The sequence below is a fragment of the Ornithorhynchus anatinus genome, chromosome 3 (genome assembly GCF_004115215.2).
Source record: "Ornithorhynchus anatinus isolate Pmale09 chromosome 3, mOrnAna1.pri.v4, whole genome shotgun sequence".
NCBI classification, from domain to species: Eukaryota; Metazoa; Chordata; class Mammalia; order Monotremata; family Ornithorhynchidae; genus Ornithorhynchus; species Ornithorhynchus anatinus.
Window position 1 is genome coordinate 94,714,307 of NC_041730.1, and position 19,413 is coordinate 94,733,719.

Genomic DNA, 19,413 nt, shown 5'->3' on the forward strand with positions numbered 1-19,413 from the left:
ATTTCTGGATCCTAGCAGTTATAATATCAGTGAGTTCATTGCAGAGATAACTGACCTTGCTTCAGCACTGCTCAATCTAGAATACCGTTGAGAGATTCTCTGAGAGATACCTCAGAGAATTAGTTGCTCTTGAAATTACAGCAACTAATGAGGCTATTTTAGGTGGCAAAGTCGGGCCTGCTACTGGTCCTAGAACCTTTCCTAGCTTCAGCTGGCAAATTGGAAAACCGGCTCCGTGCACAGCTGATTTGGGCATCCACGGTAGCGATAATGGCTTGTCAAAGACCGTCTAGGGCTTGCTGGTCATTGTTAATGGCCATCTGACGAGGTCACAGGGAGGGGGTAGGGTGGTAGTTCGTGTTAATCGAACCGCATTTCTTCACTGCCATGAAAACCTTACCGTTCTTAATCAGTAGATCTCTTTATCTTCAGGTGGAAAAGACATTCACACCGGCCTCCTGCAGTCCCTGAGGAAGATACGTGGTGACCTTTGATTTTGCTGATAACTAATGTGAGTTAAATAGTTGTTCTGTTCAGAAATACATATCTATTCTCGCGACGCTATTTGCTAATGTCTGTTAGATAACTAGATCATAGATCGGAATGGATAGAGTTGGTGTTGGGATACAGGCCTGATTCACTCCTGAAAAGCAACGTGGCCTAGTGGAAAGAGCCCGGTCCTGGGAGTCGGAGGACCTGGGTTCTAATCCCTGCTCTGCCACTTGCCTGCTGACTTACTTAACTTCTCTGGCCTCAGTTACCTCATTTTAAAAAGGGGAATTCAGTATCTGTCCTCCCTCCTACTTAGACCATCCGGGCGGAACAGGGACCATATTTGACCTGATTAACTTGTATCTACCTCAGTGCTTAGAACGGTGCTTGACATCTTGCCTTATGCTGTCGAGTCGTCTCCAACCCATAGCGATGCCACGGACACATCTCTCCTAGAATGCCCCACCTCCCTCTGCAATCGTTCTGGTTGTGTATCCACTGAGTTTTCTTGGTAAAAATAGGGAAATGGTTTACCATCGCCTCCTTCCGTGCAGTAAACTTGAGTCTCCGCCTTCGACTCTCTCCCGTGCCGCTGCTGCCCAGCACGGGTGAATTTTGACTTGTAGCAGATTGCCTTCCACTCCCTAGCCACTGCCCAAGCTAGAATGGAATGGACATGCCTCTACTTGACTCTTCCTCCTGTAGTCGACACTGGTAGAATACTGGAAATTCTCCAGGTGCGACCCTGAGAGGGGGCTTGACATCTAGTAAATGCCTAACAAATATTATTATTATTATCATGGCATAAGCTCTAATAGCAGATCACCACTAGAAACACAGCCCATTGTGCCATAAGGAGTTGTTTAAGATGGTTACAAATTTAGGAATAGCCAAGTACTCAAGTAGCCAAGTTTTTCCATATTTTTAATGGTATTTATTAAGTGCTTACTCTGTGCCAGGTACTGTACTAAGCACTGGGGCAGTTACAAGGTAAATAGGTTGGATACAGTCCCTGTGTCCCAGATGGGGCTCACAGTCTTATGCCCCATTTTACAGGTGAGGGTCCTGCGGCAAAGAGAAGTTAAGTGACTTGACCAAGGTCACACAGCAGACAAGTGGCAGAGCCAAAATTAGAACCCACGACCTCTGACTCCCAGACCTAGGCTCTATCCACTAGACCATGCTGCTTTTCCATTGTGATCCACAATTCAGGTCTATTGATGGTGTTGAAAGCTTTTGATAAATAGAAAAACTGCATGTAGACCAATGCTTTGTTCTATAATAATGATGATACTTGTTAAGCCCTTACTCTTGTCAGGCACTGTTCTGAGCGCTGAGGTAATTACAAGGTAATCAGTTTGTCCCACACGGGGCTCATAGTCTTAATCCCCATTTTATAGATGAGGTAGCTGAGGCACAGAGAATTTAAGTGACTTGCCCAAAGTCACACGACTGACAAGTGGCAGAGCCGGGATTAGAATCCACAACCTCTGACTCCCAAGCGCCTGCTCTTTCCACTGATTAAGCCATGATTAAGACTGTGAGTCCCATGTGGGACAACTTGGTTACCTTGTATCCCCCCCAGCGCTTAGAACAGTGCTTAGCACATAGTAAGTGCTTAACAAATACCATCCCTATTATTATTATTATTATTCAAGAGGCTCTGTATTGCTTGAAGTTGAGGTGACCTAGACTAGCAGGCGAATCTCTGCTGCTCAACGCCTCTCTCTACTAATGCCGGATGAAACTCTAGTAGAAATAAAACTTGTCTCCGACATACCTTTTTCTGAACGCAATGTAGAGTCTCTAAAGTTTTTCTTCCACACCATTTTTAATGATTATAACAATCATGTGCATCTGTCATATCAGCTAGAAAAGCAGTGCTCTTAAAATTACAGCAACTAATGGGGCTATTTTAGGTGGCAAAGTCAGGCCTGCTACTGGTCCTAGAACTGTTCCTAGCTTTAGCTGGCAAATTGCAAAACTGACTCCGTGCACAGATGATTTGGGGATCCATGGTAGCGATAATGGCTTGTCAAAGACTGTCTAGGGCTTGCTGGTCATTGTTAATGGCCATCTGATGAGGTCACCGACATTCCTATCACCTGCCAAGGATGATCTTAACATTCATTCATTCAATAGTATTTATTGAATGCTTACTATGTGAAGAGCACTGTACTAAGCACTTGGAATGTACAATTTGGCAACAGATAGAGACAATCCCTGCCCATTGATGGGCTCACAGTCTAATCGGGGGAGACAGATGGACAAAAGCAAGACAACTTAATCACAGTAAATAGAATCAAGGGGATGTACACCTCATTAACAAAATAAATGGGGTAATAAAAATATATAATCTTTCAGCTGGGCTGCACCAGTGAGGCTGTTTTAGGAACGTAGGCCAAGCTCAGAGCCCTGGGAAGGCTCTCACGGTCTTATAATAATTGTGGGATTTGTTAAGTGCTTACTATGTGCCAGACAGTATACTAAGCACTGGGGTAGATACAAGATAATCTGGTTGGACACAGTCCCTGCCTCTCATAGTCAGTCAACCGTATTTATTGAGCACTTATTGGGTGCAAAGCTCTGTATTAAGCGCTTGGGAGAGTACAATATAACAATAAACAGACACAATCCCTGCCCACAATGAGTTTACAGTCTAAAGAGAGAGAAATAGGGTTCACAGTCTCAATCCCCATTTTACAGATGAGGAAATTGAGACCCAGAGTAGTGAAGTGAATTGCCCAAGGTAAGCAGGTAAGTGGCGGAGCCAGGATTAGAACTCAGGTCCTCTGGCTCCCAGGCTTGTGCTCTTTTCACTAGGCCACACTGCTTCTCAGTCTGCAAAAGACTGCTTCTTATCTGCAAGATGATCCCACCATTTGTTTTGCCTGGTTCACTTTTCAGCTTAGCCTTTTTCTTGAACTCGTCAAAGTCACAGTGATTTGAGTTTGATGTTGGAGCCATTTTCCAAAAGATGAATTTTCCTGGATAGAAGGGCGGCTTTTTTATCATCACTTTTGGCAAGCCAGTCCCCCTTCTCGTGCCTGACGAATCCCAGAACAGGCGGCAGCCTGCCTTGGTGTCTGTATACAATGGCTGGCAAGTGTGATGTAGCTTTGCCAGAGTTTGAGATCAATACGCCCCAGTGCGATCCGTCTTTTCATTTCCAATAATCCAATTTTCTGGTCGATTTGGAAGCTTGTTTCACAAAGAATAATTTAAACTGGCGCTTGTACACAGCTTGGACCATCCTGTGATTGGATGAGTCCTTCTCAGTGCTCTCTCTGCCTTTAGATCATTCAAGCCTCCTGGTATTATGATTGCCAAGTCCAAAAGATGCCAGTGCTTTGAGTGTGGCTGCATCCAGGTGGTCTGGAATCGTGTCTGTTGAAGGCATGAACTTGAAATTGCCAGCTGATGTTGTTTGCGCTTGGTTAGTTCTAGGAACCTGTTGCCATTTTGATTTTTGACTCCAGGCAGCAACAAGTCATCCCTTTCAACCCTGTTGTCCGAGATCACCTCCTCCAGGAGACCTTCCCAGACTGAACCCCCACTTTCCCTCTGCTCCTCCTCCCCTCCCCTTCCCCTGCTCCTGCCCTCTGCTCTTCCCGCTACCCCTCAGCATTGTGCTCCTTTGTATATATTATTTATTACCCTATTTATTTTGTTAATGAGGTGTATATCTCCATGATTCTATTTATCTTGATGGTGTTGTTTTGTTCTGTTTTGCTTTGCTGTCTCCCCCGTTTAGACTGTGAGCCCATTATTGGGCAGGGATTATCTCTATCCGTTGCTGAATTGTACATTCCAAGCACTTAGTACAGTGCTCTGCACATAGTAAGTGTTCAATAAGTGCTATTGAATGAATGAATGGCCAAGTAGAATTGATTTCTATGTTTTCACCATGCCCGAGATTTCCTGGGCCAAGAGGTTCCAAAATTCTCCTTTGGTTTGTTGTTGTGGGTCGTAGTGTGGGCTTGCCAGCATTCAAAGTCACTTCATACTTCATCCCTGACAGTGTAGTATGTATAGATAGACCTTTGGCCATCTCATAAGCTTAATTGGGATGGAAAATCATACCCCCAGATCTCTCCTTCCTTCTTCTAGATTTCCCTTTCTCTATAACCCCTTCATTTTCCAGGTATGTTTTGTTGAGCAGAGAAGCAGCATGGCTTAGTGGAAGGAGCCTGGGCTTGGGAGTCAGAGGTCATGAGTTCGAATCCCAGCTCTGCCACTTGTCAGCTGTGTGACTGTGGGCAAGTCACTTAACTTCTCTGTGCCTCAGTTACCTCATCTGTAAAATGGGGATTAAGTGTGAGCCTCACGTGGGACAACCTGATGACCCTGTATCTCCCCCAGCGCTTAGAACAGTGCTCTGCACATAGTAAGCGCTTAACAAATACTAACATTATTATTATTATTATTATTGAGCGCCATGATGTCCGAGTTGTATCCAGCAAACACTTATGAGAAGCACTGTTGGCTAATGGAAAGAGCACGGGCCTGGGAGTCAGAGACCTGGGACTAATCCAGGTTCTGCCACCTGCTTGCTGTGTGATCTTGGGCAAGTCACTTAACTTCTCAGTACCTCAATTTCCTCTACTCTAAAGTGGGGATTTAATACATGTTCCCTCTCCTACTTAGGCTGTAAGCCTGCTGCGGGACAGAAACTGTCCAACCTGATTAGCTTATATCCAGTCCAGTGTTTAGGACAGTTCTTGGCATTCAGAAAGCGCTTAACAAATACCACCATTATTTTTGTACCATAGCTGACTCAAACCACCCAGAGGAAATACTGTCCTATTTGTTGGATGTTCAACTGAAAAGTGCCAGAACATTCCAAGGCAATATTGCCTGGTATTTTGTTGCATTGTTTCAACTGCATGAAGAAACATCCTGCAGCATCAGTTTGTTGACTGGATATTGTGACTAGGAGACTATGTTTGGAGTACCTCATTTCCCCTATTCCCTCACCATTCTGTCTTACCTATGCACCTCGACCTATATCTTCTAAGCACTTGATAGTAACCCTGCCCTCGGCTCCATAGACTTATGTACATATCCACATACTCATTTCCCCTATCTAATATATTCTAATGCCAATCAATCAATCAGTCATATTTATTGAGCACTTACTATGTGCAGAACACTGTACTAAGCGCTTGGGAGAGTCCAATCTAACAGAGTTGGTGGACACATCCCCTGCTCACAACAACCTTGCAGTCTAGAGGGGGAGACAGACATTAATATAAATAAAGGAATATATTATGGATATGTACATCAGTGCTGTAGGGATGAGGGGATAATAATAATGATGACGGTATTTGTTAAGTTCTTACTATGTGCCAAACTCTGTTCTAAGCGCTGAGATATATACAAGATAATCAGGATGTCCCATGTGGGGCTCGCAGTCTTAAGCCCCATTTTACAGATGAGGTAACTGAGGCACAGAGAAGTGAAGTGACTTGCCCAAGGTCACATGGCAGACAAGTGGCTGAGAGGAGGGGAAAATAAAGGGAGCAAATCAGGAAATGAAGAAGGGAGTGGGGAAAAAAGAAAATCAGGGCTTAGTCAGGGAAGGCCTCATGGAGGAGATGTGTTTTTAATAAGGCTTTGAAGGTGATGATGATGATGGAATTCATAAAGCGCTCACTAGGTGCCAGGCACTGTACTAAACGCTGGGATGGATACAAGCAAATCAAGTTGGACACAGTCCCTGTCCCATGTGGAGCTCACAGTCTCAATCCCCATTTTACAGATGAGGTAACTGAGGCACAGAGAAGTGAAGTGACTTCACACAGCAGACACGAGGTGGAGCAGGGATTAGAACCCAGGTCCTTCTGACTCCCAAGCCTGTTCAGTACCCACTAGGCTACACTGCTCTCTTGAGCCACCTTAACATTTATTACAAATATTACAGCCCTCCACCTTTGTGAGGTAAAGATCACATGGTGGGTAGCTGTACAGACCCCCACATTTTTGACCTATCCCTATGCCCAAAATACCCCTTCTTCAATGGTATTCAGGAATTTGTTCACCTAGGGATGGAGGAAGAAAAGATATGCTTTTCACTTAACGAAATAAATTCATTTCCTAGAGCCGATAATCATGAGAAGTATTTATTAGTTTATGTTGAATATGCTTTTCTTTCAGAAGCATTTTGACTAAAGGATTTGTTTATAACTTCACATAGGAATATCTTCACATAATAAGCGCTTAACAAATACCATCGTCATCAACAAAATCATCACCATAAATTAACCATGGATAGTATTAAATGATTAAGTATGGTACTTGGTAAGCGCTTACTATGCGCCAAACACTGTACTGAGCGCTGGGGTAGATACAAGCAAGATTGTCAGGTTGGGCACTGTCTGAGTTCCACATGGGGCTCACAGTCCAACTAGGAGGGATAACAGGTACTGAATCCTTGTTTTACAGATGAGGCAAATGAAGCACAAAAAAGTTAAGTGTGACGCCCAAGGTATAAACATTTAACACACAATCTCTTAATCTTCATTTTACAGATGAGGTAACTGAGACACAGAGAAGGGAAGTGACTTGCCCTAGGTCACACAGCAGACAAGTGGCAGATCCAGAATTAGAACCCAAGTCCTTCTGACCCCCAGGCCTGTGTTCTACCCACTAGGCCAAGCTGCCTAAACATAGGGTTAAAGAGATGCCTTGGGTTCCTTCAATTGGTGACTTTCTCATTTCCAGCTTCATTATCTTCGATCTCATGAATTTTTGCCATAAAATAACCATGTTCTTGAATATGGTGATATCGTCACGATACTAACTGAAAGTTAGCTCAAACCAGTTTCCGTCCTGCTTTCTGACTTAAGCAAAATCTGGCTTGGTAAACGTGGAGTGGTTTTATTAGTTCACTTATTACTAATATTAAACCAGCTGCTGTGCTTACATCTCATGTTGTTTATTTAAAAATTACTTAATTTTTACTTCAGCGGTGGGCATTCAAGGGTCATAATAATGATCATTTTAGAGGTTTATTTGGCGAAGTTGGATGGCCATTGCGATCCAGTTCCTGGAGGGAAGATCTACATCTGGAGCCGGCCCCACTTTCCAAATGAGTGTGTTGTGTTATCCTTGAAGAAGCTAAGGTCCCAACTTGGTTTTTTGTTTCCTGTAAATAGGCCTGAGTCACTCAGAGGTTAAGCTAAACTCGGAGACTTTGACTCTGACGTGAGCAAGATTTAATATTGCAGTAAACACTGCCCCTCCAAAGTTGATGACACCTCCAAAGTTCTTTTCTGGCATAACCCCTGCCACTTGGAAAGTGTGGGCAGGGAATGTGTCTGTTTACTGTTGTACTGTACGCTCCCCAGTGCTTAGTCCAGTGCTCTGCACATAGTAAGCGCTCAGGAAATACGAGTGGCTGGCTGAGCAAATGGAAAGCTGGGGTTTTCCTGGCAAAACACTTGCTTCCAGCTGTTCTTCACCAATCAGTCGATCATCTTCATCTTTTTTTTTTTTTAACAGTATTTGCTAAGTGCCTACTATGTGCCGGGTACTGTTCTAAGCATTGGGGTAGATACAGGTTAATCAGGTTGGACCCAGTCCATGTCTCACACAGGGCTCCCAGTCTTAATCCCCATTTTACAGATGAGGTAACTGAGGCACAGAGAAGGGAAGTGACTTGCCCAAGGTCACACCACAGATAAGTGGCAGAGTTGGGAGTAGAACCCAGGCCCTTCTGACTCCCAGACCTGTGCTCTCTCCACTAGGCCACACTGCTTCTCTAAGGGAAGTGACTTGTCCAAGGTCACACTGCAGATAAGTGGCAGAGTTGGGATTAGAACCCAGGTCCTTCTGACTCCCAGGCCTGTGCTCCCTCCACTAGGCCACCCTGCTTCTCTACGTGCAAAACACTTGGGAGAGTACACTATAACAAAGTTGATAGATACATTCCCTGCCCACAATGAGTTTACAGTTCAGCATGTTCCATGAAACTACTTCTCAGCAATTTCTAACTTCCCCTTGAAACCAGGGCTAACCTATCTAGAGCAAGAAAAAAAGTTCCACAAAAAAAGGCACAGTTTGATAGAGGCCTGCTTTTCCTTCTTAAGGGTCAAGAGACATTTCCCCTTTGAGAACCTGTGCCTGCCAAGTCCTGGCCCTTGGCCTCACCTTAATTCAGCCATTTGCAAATGACCTGGTTTTGGTCAGAGGCAGACTCGCGTGAGGTGACTTTTGCCTAACCTTTGGGTTAAATTTCTGATTTCTTCTTCCTGGTTTAAAATGATTTGAATTTTGTATCCTACGTTATTTTAGAAGCTAACGTTCTAGGAGGTCAAACTGGTTCATTTTCAAAACTCTTATTGAAGTCTCGAGAAAAGACTACAGATCCCATCAGACGTGGTGCCAATCTCCCCAAAGGTCTAGCCATATAAGAGGCGGCGTTCGTGGGGTTGGTGACACAGCAGTGTGGTCCAGGAAACATTCCGAGTGGTCACAGGTTGAAGGAAGCTGCCTGCATCTTTTATATTTTCAAGTTTTCCCATAGATACCAAGTTTGCATACCGCAAAACCCAACTTTCTCCCTTCTGCCACCTCTGCCTGTCCGTCAGTCAATCTATGGCAATAATAATAATAATTGTAGTATTTAAGCATTTAGTTTGTGCCAAGCACTGTATGAAGCGCTGGAGTGGATACAAGCCACTCGGGTTGGACACAGTCCCTGCCCCGCGTGGAGTCCACATTTTGCACTTTGCAGATGAGGTAACTGAGTCACAGAGAATTGAAGAGTCTTGCCCAAGGCCACAGAGTAGACAAGTGGCAGAGCTGGAATTATTTGAGCATCTAATAAATACAGGACACTGTGCTGAGCACTTGAGTTAATACAGAAGTGGTATAGACGCAATCCCTGCCCACAAGAAGTTTACAATCTAATGGGGAGGACAGGTGACACAAATCAGAGCATTAATTTAAATACATGAATGTGAGGATAGGAGTAGGTATATAATTGCTAAGAAAGGTCAAAATAGGAAAAAGAGGTAAGGAAGAGTGCAAAAAGAAATGGTTAGGGATAGCTGTTAGGTAATGCAGCTTGGAGAGGTGGGGATTAATCGGGGAAGGCTTCTTGGGGGAGGGGGTGCTTGAAGATGGGGAGATGTATCGTCTAGTAGATTTGAAGGGGGAGACCAACATTTAAAGATGCCGATCCAGGCCGCAAAGCGTATAGGTCAGTATAAGGGCTTACGATAGTGCTCTGCTCTCAGTAAGTGCTCAATAAATACTATCGATTGAATGACTGAAGGGGGGAAGAGTCTGAGAGTCCAGCAGGAAGGCTGAGACTGCCTGTGAGCGAAAGTGAGGACTGAAATCAGGCAGATATGAGAGGTAAGGGCGGTCCAGGCTCCGATAGGCAAAATGAACAAGGAGTCAGAGGTGGGCAAAATGAGGGTCCAGCCAAGAACCCTCCTGAAAGCACTTACTCCAAGAGGCCTTCTTGGCTACTTACCTACTTCTTACCTACTCTCCCCACATATGGTTTATTGAGCGCTATGTATCCATAAAACCGTGATAAACTCTGGGGTAGATAAAGGCAATTGGATTAGATACCGTCTGGGACCTCAAGGGATTCACAATCTAAGAGTTAGGGCAAGAAGATTTCATCACCATTTCACACATGAAGAAACTAAGGGGCAGAGGAGTTCAGAGATCTACCCCAGAGGAGTTCAGAGATCTGCCCCGGTGGCAGAGCTCAGATTAAGACCCAAGTCCCTTGGTTTCCTGTGCCATGCTCTTTCCACTTCCCATCCCTGGGCGTTGCAATCCACACTTCATCCCGAGTAGATGTCCCAGGCAGCTAGGATGAGGTAGACGGGTGGTTTGTCCTCACAGGACTCTGGGGGTTAAAGGGTCAATCTACAAGGCCTAGTAAAGAAGAGGAAGACTGGAGAAGGATAATAATAATGTTGGCATTTGCTAAGCGCTTACTATGTGCAAAGCCCTGTTCTAAGCGCTGGGGGGATACAAGGTGATCAGGTTGTCCCTCATGGGGCTCACATATGTGCCGAGCACTGTTCTAAGCACTGGGTAGATACAGGGTAATCAGGTTGTCCCACGTGAGGCTCACAGTTAATCCCCATTTTACAGATGAGGTCGCTGAGGCACAGAGAAGTGAAGTGACTTGCCCACAGTCACACAGCTGTAAAGTGGCGGAAGCAGGAATAGAACCCATGACCTCTGACTCCCAAGCCCGGGCTCGTTCCACTGAGCCACGCTGCTTCTCTCTGTGAAGGATGCCACAACACAGCAAGAAAGATGAGCACCTTTCCTTCTCCTTCTCCACATCTTTAGTAACGTGTTACCGGCCGTTAGGGAATCAAAGAACATTCCTCCAACTTTTCACATTTATTCGGTGGAACATGATACTGTGTTGAAAGAAATGACGGTGAATATGCCCAGGGAGTCAGTAAAAACCTGCATAGTATGATGCAAGTTTTCCTTATTGTGGTGTTATAGGAGAACAGACAATGTCATGTCAGTGAAACTAGTCAGATAAGATATTGAGAAGGTAAGTAATGATAAGCATTTGGATTCAGTACTTTCATTCATTCATTCAATCATATTTATTGACCACTTACCATGTGCAGAGCACTGTATCATTAATAATAATAATGGCATTTGTTAAGCGCTCACTATATGCAAAGCATTGTTCTAAGTGCTGATTTGTTAAGCTCTTACTATGTGCCAAGCACTCTTCTAAGCGCTGGGGTAGATGCAAAGTATTCAGGTTGTCCCACATGGGACTACAGTCTTAATCCCCATCTTACAGATGAGGTAACTGAGACACAGAGAAGTGAAGTGACTTGCCCAAAATCACACAGCTGGTAAGTGGAGAGGTCAGGATTAGAACCCACGACCTCTGACTCCCAAGCCCGTGCTCTTTCCACGTTAAGCACTTCCCGTATGAAGCACTTGGGAGAGTACAATACAACAGTAAACAGATACATCTGATGCCCTTGTTTGTGTTTCTGCCTAGTAGAAATTATTTTATGGTAGTAGTTTGCTATAGAACGATAAGGGCTGAAGTTTTAGTAATAGTGGACAATTGTTTTACTGATTGGAGTTGCAAAAAATTATACAAAAATCCATCCAAATATATACTCCCACACAGTTGGACTTCCTAAAACGGATGACCTGTTTTTATTTTAGAATTATGAATGGGGAAGGGGAGAGAAATAAAGGGGAATGTGAAAGTCATTCTGTAATCAAAATCTTAAACTTAAGGGAGTCGTTTTAGAGGTACTTATTACTGCATTGCCAAATGACTTTTTAGAGGGTACAAAGTCTGCACTTTCACATTTGGTCAAAGAGCAGATGATTGAAGCAAATTAGAAAGTATAAGATAAAGCATGAAGTGAGCACTTTAATCAGATATAATTAACTTTCTAATGTGATAAGAATTGTCAGTAAACCTTTTTTAAAATTAGCATTTCTCTTTTTTTCATTGGAGAATCAGAATTCCGTTCCTTTTCAGAAACTTTATTAAATTGGTAAAGGCTATGTATGAAAGGTCCTATAGGCCCTTGCTATTGTATTTGTATTTTCTTGGAAATAGTGCAGTATCAGAGGTGACTTTATTCTTAAAAATAATAATAATAAGCTTCTAAGAATTAATCTGTAAACCCAAATAACCCATTTTTTAGCTTAGAAGATAAAATATGAAGAACAAAAGAAGGGAAACAAATTGTATTTCTTTTGACTTCTCTGGAAAGAAGCATTTTAGTTTAATAAGTAGCGTATCCACTCATAGGTTGCTATTTATGCCTCACAATTCCTGCTTTTATACTGGACAGAAATGTAGGACAGGACACAGTCATATTTAGAAAATAGCGGGTCAGTAGCTTTTAATTAAATATAATAATCTGTATTTTTCTAAAACTCTGGTTAAAGCAGCAACAGAGCATTACTGAAAATAGGCCCCATTGATAGGAAGGCCGTCCACAACATATAAGATAACGACATAACTGAGAGAAAGTAAGTACCTAAAGGGAAAACCATCAAAGCAGAAAGTCTCTAAAGTGGGTGAGAGGGTACAGCTTTAGGGAAAAGTACATATTTTACCGAGAACATTTGCACACCGGGTATTGTAAAATAGTTCAATAAGGCGGCTGACCTTTCATTTGTACTCTGGAACTGCCTGAATGAAAGAAGTCAAATTTGTCCCTATAATATTTGAATACGAGTAGCGGGTTAGTAATTGGAAATTTCCTTGCTAAGGGAACTGCTTTAACTTTCAAAGTAGAAATAGCAAATAACAGTATACAAGGTTCTAACAGGTATCATAAAAAATTAAAGGGAAGAATTGTTTAGAGACTAGCCTGGACTGGTCCACAGGGTGGCCTATAATAATAATGATGATGGTATTTGTTAAGCACTTAATATGTGCCAACCACTGTTCTAAGTGCTGGGATAGATACGAGGTAATCAGGTTGTCCCACTTGGGGCTCACAGTCTCATTCCCCATTTTACAGATGAGGTAACTGAGGAACAGAGAAGTGAAATGATTTTGCCCAGGGTCACACAGCAGAAAAGCGGCAGAGCCAGGATTAGACCCCATGACTTTCTGACTCCCAGGCCCGTGCTCTATCCACTATGCCATGCTGCTTCTCTTGTACCCTCCCAAGTACCTAGGACAGTGTTCTGCCCACAGTATAAATAATAATTTATTATTATTATCCAAATTTCTCCTAGAATCTGCATTGTTATTATGTCTGACTGCCACAGAATCTCAGCTTCTCTATAATTACAATTGATTGATTGATTGATTGGGTAAAGAATAGTAAAAATAGCTAAGAGAAGAACATTGAACACTTTGAAAGGATAAATTAGCAGTTGATCCGAAAGGCCTTTTCTATGATAGGTCATTCCCAGCTGAACTTCGGTTGTGCCTGTTTGTATCTTTCCAAATTACAGTCTATCTTTTCCCATTAGATTGTCTGTTCTTTGAGGGCGGGGTGCATGTGTTGCCGAATTGTACTTTTCAAGAGCTTAGTACAGTGCTCTGCACACAGTAAGTGCTCAATAAATACGAATGAATGAATGAATGAATGAATGAATGAATGAATGAATGAATGTGTTTTGCTTCTAGTGCACTCCCCCAAATGATTCTGCAGTGCTCTGTATTAAGTCTATCGATTGATTGATTGACTGATTATCTTGGGAAGCAGCGTAACCTAGTGGAAAGAGCAAGGGCCTGGGAGTCAGAGGACCTGGGTTTTAACTCTGGCTCTGTCATTGGCCTCCTGCGTGATTTGGGCAAGATGTTTAACTTCTCTGTGCCTCTGTAAAATGGCGATTAAATCCTAACCTCTCCTATTTAGACTGTCAGCCCCTTGTAGGATAGGGACTGTGTCCTACCTAATTATCTTGTATCTACCCTAAAACTTAGTACGTAGTACATTAAGCACATAGTAAATGCTTAATCAATATCATAATGATAATAGTGGTGGTATTATAATTATCTGTGTAGATAATATTTTATTATATTGTATATTGTATGAAGTACTGGAACAACAAAAAAACAGATGGTGGAAGTCTGTCATTAACAAAAGATGGTATATTCTTTTTCTCTTCAAAGCTATTTCCTCCTATTGGGGGGTAGCAAAATATCATGAGTTAAGATCTAGAGCCTGGATTATGCTATACATTTTTTGCTTTGTTCCCATAGGAACAAATTAAATGGTCTTAATAAGTACATTAAGCCTTATTTTAGGGCTGATATATAGATGTTTTCCATCTCCACTGAGACCAGAGTAATAGGAAACTGACTAAAGTGACTTGAAAAATTAGGGTTTGATATAATGAGTGATTTCCTAACACTTTCCCAGGGTTTCCAAGGAAAGTTACTGATTCACATTCTCTAGGTTTTAAAAATTGAGGAGTGGCTTCTGCTTAATTGTTCGGGTATAAGCCTCCCGCAAGACCCCGGGGATGGACTTGAAGAAGGACTTTTCAAGTCCTCTGATATTTTACTGGCATAGTTCATTTAGATAGTTTTATGTGCTTTTGAAGGTTCCAAGATACTTTAACATTTTCCCATTGTCTAATATGCTCTTTATTTAATAGCCAGAGTTGGTATTGAGTTGGCAAATAAATTTAACAAAAAGCATGCAACATAACCTCCCCCCCAAATCAATTAAATCAATGAATCTTTGTTTATACTTTATATTTGGGGTGCCTCACTTCAAGGATTTCTGAGTAATTCTTTACCTAGCCTTCTGTCATTGAACTCAGCTGTGTATTTAATGTGGGTGACATATGAGAGCATAGAAAAACAAATGGGCCTCATCTATTTTTCAGTAGTCGAGTCATTGGACACATCTCTCCAATTGAGCATGTCTTTTGGGGAAAAATCTTCAGATGAAATGATCTCTGCTGATCTAAGTCTGATTGGGAAAAGCCAAGTGTGAAATGTTTTAATGAAAATTAGAGGTGCCTGAGAAGTGCGGGCTACTCTAGAACTCTATACTTCTGTCTCCAAGTTTCCCCTAGAATCTGCATCGTTATTATGTCTGACTGAGGCAGCATCTCAGTTTCTGTCAGCTCTACTCATTGTGACATAATTACTAGTTACCAAACCCTCTTCATTAGGCTGAAATTGAGGCTGCTTGCATCAGCACAGGCGGGCTACGTCAACTTTATTTTTTAACTTGTCAAGTTCTCCTGGTGCAACCATGTGTCTACCATTTATTTAGCTGCTCTTGAGCCGCTTCTTCTCCCTAGGATGGATTTTTGGTACAAAAAACTAGGAACTTTCCCTCTAGGCCCAAATTCTCCTTTCACCTCCCCGAAGCACAGACATGTACCATAACTCTGGTCATGCCTTTCCTTTCCCTGCCCTGCTGGGGCTGTTTTTAAGACTGATGGTCAGGGTGATGAGATAGATATACATATACACATATATATATTCTGAATGGACAGTGATATATATATTTACAGGTAAGAAGAAAATCCTGCTGAGTGTGAAGTTCATCTTAGTCAGTCATAAAGATTGTAATGATTCTGTTCTCTCCTGGTTCTCCTCTTATCTCTCTGGCCATTCATTCTTAGTCTCCTTCACGGGCTCCTCCTCCCCCTCCCATCCCCTCCCAACTGTAGAGGTTCCTCAAGGGTCAGTTCTTGGTCCCCTTCTATTCTCCATCTTGGTATCATTCACTCCCACAGCTTCAACTATCATCTCTTTACAGATGACACCCAAATCTCTATCTCCTCCCCTGTTCTCTCTCCCTCCCTCCAGACTCGCACCTCCTCTTGCCTTCAGGAATCTCCGCCTGGATGTCTGCCCACCACCTCCAACTCAGATTGTCCAAGACAGAGTTCCTTGCCTTCCATCCCAAACCCTGTCCTCTCCCGAACTTTCCCATCACTTTAGACCGCACAACTATCCTTCCCGTCTCACACACCTGTAACCTTGGTGTCATCCTCGATTCCGCTCTCTCATTCACCCCACATATCCAATCCGTCACCAAATCTTGCTGGTCTCACCATCACAACATCACCAAGATCCACCCTTTCCTCTTCATCCAAACTGCTCCCACGTTAATACAGTCACTCATCCTATCCCAACTGGATTACTTCATCAGCCTCCTCTCTGACCTTCTAACCTCCTGCCTCTCCCCACTTCAATCTATACTTCACTCCGTTGCCTGGATTATCTTTCTACAGAAACATTCAAGGCATACCACTCCCTCCTCAAAAATCTCTAATGGTTGCCTATCAATGTCCATATCAAACCCAAACTCCTCACTATTGGCTTCAAAGCTCTCCATCACCTTGCCCCTTCTTTCCTCACTCCCTTCTCTACTTCTACATCCCAGCCTTCACACTTCTCTCCTCTGGTGCTAACCTTCTCACTGTGCCTCGACAGTGCTGCCGACCCCTTGGCCCACATCCTGACTCTGGCCTGGAACGCTCTCCCTCCTCAAATCTGCCAAACAATTACTCTTCCCTCCTTCAAAGCCTTCCTGAAGGCACACCTCCTCCAAGAGGCCTTCCCAGGCTAAGCCCCCTTTTCCTCAGCATCCCCTCCCTTCCGCGTCACCTCGACTCACTCCCTTTGCTACTTTCCCCTCTCCCCTCTCCAAAACACTTATGTATATATGTATATATCTATAATTCTGTTTATATTGATGCCTGTTTCCTTGTTTTGATGTCTGTCTCCCCATCCCAGACTGTAATCCCATTGTGGGCAGGGATTGCCTCTCTTTATTGTTGTATTGTACTTTCCAAGCACTTAGTACAGTTCTCTGCACACAGTAGGTGCTCAATAATTGTGATTGAATGAATGTGTTGGGAAGGGTTCATTGTTTGCTGCAGTAGTGCTATTTTCATTTCTGTGTCATTATCCTCTCAAAGCTCCTGCTCAAAGAGACACTCCTTCCTTGACTGCTGGGAGCCATATCAAAGTGGTCTCTCAGTTTTCAGCTGAGGGACCATTTTGTTTGAGGCTTTGCTTCACTATAATCTTAAAATGTTTCCTCTGCTCTATTATTTTGAGCTGCCTGGTTTCAACTCATCAAACAAGCAACTTCTTGGGTCATTCTCCTATGTTTTAGGAAGCAAAGCTTCACTATCAGAAGACAGACTTAATTCCAGGACTTTTAGTTTGTGTTTCAGTCCTTCCACTCAATGTTGAGAATGGCCTCGCTGATGGATGAGACTGACAGAACTGATTGGGTGAGGCTCCTCTGAGAGAGAAATATCTTCCACTCATCCAGAGAAAAGGTTGGACAGGAACATAGTTCTGAAGCCCTTCAGTTTGCTCTGAAGCCTGATGTTATGCCGCTAGTACACTCTAACAGTTTGTTTCCTTAAAGGATATGCTGAGCCTTTTTGATTTAATTTTCTAAATCCTTGCCTATCACTATATCAGTGGCCAGTGTGATGCCTAGATAACAGAATTCTGTGTAGGCATTTACCTCCATGTGACCTATCTTTGATTATTCCTCTAGTCTGTAAGCTCCTTGTGGGCAGGGAATGTGTCTATCTTTTCGGTTGTAGGGTACTCTCCCAAGAGCTTAATACAGTAACATTGGTTGATTGTCTATCTTTTCTGTTGTATCGTACTCTCCCAAGAGCTAAATACAGTACCATTGGTTGATTGTAGGGTTTCCCTAGGTTTGACTGACACATCACTTTAGTTTTCTTCTGAAGAAGGAGCGTGGCTCAGTGGAAAGAGCCCGGGCTTGGGAGTCAGAGGTCATGGGTTCTAATCCCACTTTCGCCACTTGTCAGCTGTGTGACTTTGGGCAAGTCACTTCACTTCTCTGTGCCTCAGTTACCTCATCTGTAAAACGGGGATGGATAAAGACTGTGAGCCTTGTGGGGACAACCTGATCACCTTGTTTCCCCCCAAGTGCTTAGAACAGTGCTTTGCACATAGTAAGCGCTTAACAAATACCATTATTCAAGCGCTTACAGTGCCAAGCGCTTAGTACAGTGCTCTGCACATAGCAAGCGCTCAATAAAGACGAATGAATGAATGAATGAATTTCTTTATCCATCTGTAGTACCTGGATGACTCAACAAAGTGATTTACTAATTTGGTTGTCCTGGCAGAGGGCCTTTAGGGCATGGTCATCTCCAGCTTGGCCCAACGGATAGAGCTCAGGCCTGGGAGCCAGGAAACCTGGGTTCTAAAACCATCTCAGACACTTACCTGCTCTGTGACCTCGGGCAAGTCACTTAACTTCCTTGTACCTCCATTTCCTCATCTGTTACCTGGGGATTCAGTATTGGTTCTTCTTCCTACTCAGCCCTATGTGAGGCAGAGACACCATCCAACCTGATTATCTGATTACCTACCCCAGTAGTGCTTAGTACAGTGCTTGGCACATAGTAAGTGCCTTATTAATTATACATAATGCAGGTATGTATTTAAATAGTTCTCATAGAACAACTCTTGAATGACATTCCAGGACTTCGGTTGGTACTTATAACTGCTTGAGTTGGAAGGATCGTCTTGAGTCCAGGTTCCTGTTGCATCCCTTAGCATGGCTGAGTAGAAGTTGAACAAGATTAGACATAGTACACGTCCCTTTCTTAACCTCATTGGCAGTGTGAAACTGTATAAGACAGGGAACCCCAGGTCAGATGCATCTAGCTCCATACTGTGAAACAGCCCTAGATTAGTTATGAACTCCACAGCCTTCTTAGTTTCACACTTACCCTTTGATTTACATAATTCTTTGAACCACAGAGAAATCATAATGTTCCTTTTGTGGACAAAGAGCAACAGTCTCTGGTCTGTTCAGTAAAAGGAAAAATCAGAGGTTCCCAGAAATCCATTTGATAACCTTTTGGTGATTAGTGGTGATAGTCAAAGGAGGCAGAAGGAACATCAGACATCCAAGTGGCTTATTTGTCCAGATATTCTTAGCACAGAGTAGGAAAGAGCATGGAAGGTGGGAAAGCTATAAAGATAAAAATTATCCTAGATAAGCCTTCTTGTATTTTCTCTAAATTCAGGTTACCTAAAATTTCTCCCCCTTGATTTTCTTAAAATACTTTTTCTAGCAGGCTGTCTAAGTAGCCTATTTAATTTAATGATTCTAATCCCAGCTCCACCAAATTGTCTGCTGTGTGACCTTGGGCAAGTCACCTGACTTCTCCATGCCTCAATTTCTTCTTCAGTAAAATGGGGAATCCATACCTCTTCTCCCTTCTCCCTTCCCCTTAGATTGTGACCTCAATTTGGGACAAGTATTTTGTCAAACCTGATTGTGTTATAACTTCCCTAACTCTTAGTACAGTGCTTGGCACATAGTAAGTGCTTAAGAAATACTATTATTATTATCATTATTATTGTTATTATAAGTACATGATTGGTAATAATCTATCAGAATCATAAAGGCAGAATATTTTTAAAGCAACCTATAAACTCTAGTA

At 42.9% G+C, this 19,413-nt stretch overlaps 1 protein-coding gene and 1 non-coding gene across 2 annotated transcripts in view; one reads left to right on the forward strand and one right to left on the reverse strand.

Moving 5' to 3' along the window:
- Positions 1-414: 414 nt before the first annotated feature.
- Positions 415-19,413, forward strand: part of SHLD2 (shieldin complex subunit 2) — a 93,709-nt gene continuing 74,710 nt past the window's right edge. Inside the window, exon 1 of the mRNA XM_029061405.2 lies at positions 415-511. The gene's annotated coding sequence lies outside the window, so the exon portion shown is untranslated. The remainder of the gene's footprint in view (positions 512-19,413) is intronic.
- On the reverse strand, positions 1,111-1,247 carry LOC114810826. The gene has a single exon (XR_003758517.1). It is a non-coding gene; the product is annotated as a small nucleolar RNA SNORA7 (small nucleolar RNA).